This window comes from Lupinus angustifolius, chromosome LG02 (assembly GCF_001865875.1).
Source record: "Lupinus angustifolius cultivar Tanjil chromosome LG02, LupAngTanjil_v1.0, whole genome shotgun sequence".
NCBI lineage: Eukaryota > Viridiplantae > Streptophyta > Magnoliopsida > Fabales > Fabaceae > Lupinus > Lupinus angustifolius.
The window spans coordinates 4,228,701-4,230,314 of record NC_032010.1 but is presented as its reverse complement, the minus strand read 5'-3'; positions in this window follow the sequence as shown (position 1 = coordinate 4,230,314).

The window sequence follows — 1,614 nt, the reverse complement described above, 5'->3', positions numbered from 1 at the left end:
GAATACAAGGGACTCACCTCACCTAGACTTTCCCTCAAGGCATTATTGATGAATCACCGTCCAACAACGTCGTCGTTACTTCACGGTGCTCTAAGTCATACCGTCAATTTCCTCTCCACTACTCCATTATTAACCATATGCATATGAACACTAACCGCAGTTAGATGATTAAATCTTTTAACCATTATTTACCATGATCGACCCACCTTAAGTCATCTCCCTCAGGAATGCTTCTTGTGGGTCCCGATCTTACGTTAACACGTAATATAAAGGAAATACATCCCACCACTACGACCATCGCTGAATACCCTGGACGGTCCCAGACCAAGCCTCTTACGGTCAGCCGATCTCGCTCCGTGGTATCCTGGGTTCCTTTCTGGGAAGTGCCCTAATTCACATCATAACTCAAAGGGTAACGTCCCTACCACTACGACTATCGCTGAATCACCCTGGACGGTCCCAGACCAAGCCACTTACGGTCAGACGATCTCGCACCGTGGTATCATGTATCCTTTTCTAGGCATCGCCCTAAGTCCTACATCCTTCTCGAAATACTTTCTTTAAAATTAATTACCGATTTTGACTATTTAATTCCAACACAATGAATACTTTACATTTTAATTCAATTACGGTGTTATACCAAAGTAGTTTATATCACATACCCATACTAGGGTTATTACATACTCAACCAATCAATCCAAATAATCAAACATAATTACTGTCTCTCGCCCAAGCGACAATTCATCTTTAAATATCAAATAAACTAAAGCCTTCTTTGCCCGGGCGAAGGTAGTATCGCCCAAGCGAGACATCTCTCGCCTAAGCGAGAGAGTTCCAGGGGCTCATTAAATCCTGGGCGTTCTCGCCCAAGCGAGATTCTGTCGCCCAGGCGAGGGAATCCCAGAACCAAAACTTCCCCTCGCCCAGGCGACAGGGACTTGGACAGAATACCAATTTTGCCCTTTTCGACAACTGAAACACATTTAAACATGATTTTTCAAACACATGCACACAGAAAAGTTCCCAACAATATTCATATACTATATTCAACACATTTCATCATAAATCATATATATTCAAAAGCATTCAAAATAAAAATCTTGGGTTTCTTAAAACCCAAGTTAACCCCAAAACCTTTGAGATGGTTTAGGAGATCCGGGTGTCATATTCGGACACCACTATGTCACGATGTGTTCTCTCTCACCTGAGTGTGTCGAGTTGCAAGGTTCTCTGTTTGCAGGTGAGCTTACTTGATCCGATCTCCTCTCGAACTCTTCATTACGCCAAAATCACGTTAATGAGTTAATTGAGGATAATTATTATACTTATGAAATAACTTTTTACGCGAAGATAAAACTTTCGATTTAAAATGAATTTAATTGTTTTCGTCCATCCGATTTAAGGTTGAATATCCTTGAATCATCATTTGTCATTGAATGTATTTAAAATCAAATAACACTCTTTAAAGTAAGATTTTCAATAAAACTTATACCGAAATTATGTCGTAATCCGTGGATATACACCAGGCTAGTTCCCAGGAAAGAGAGGTGGGTCGTAAAGACACCCTTAAATACCAAGTCTTTCCTTAGACAGAACCTTTCTAGACATGTATTC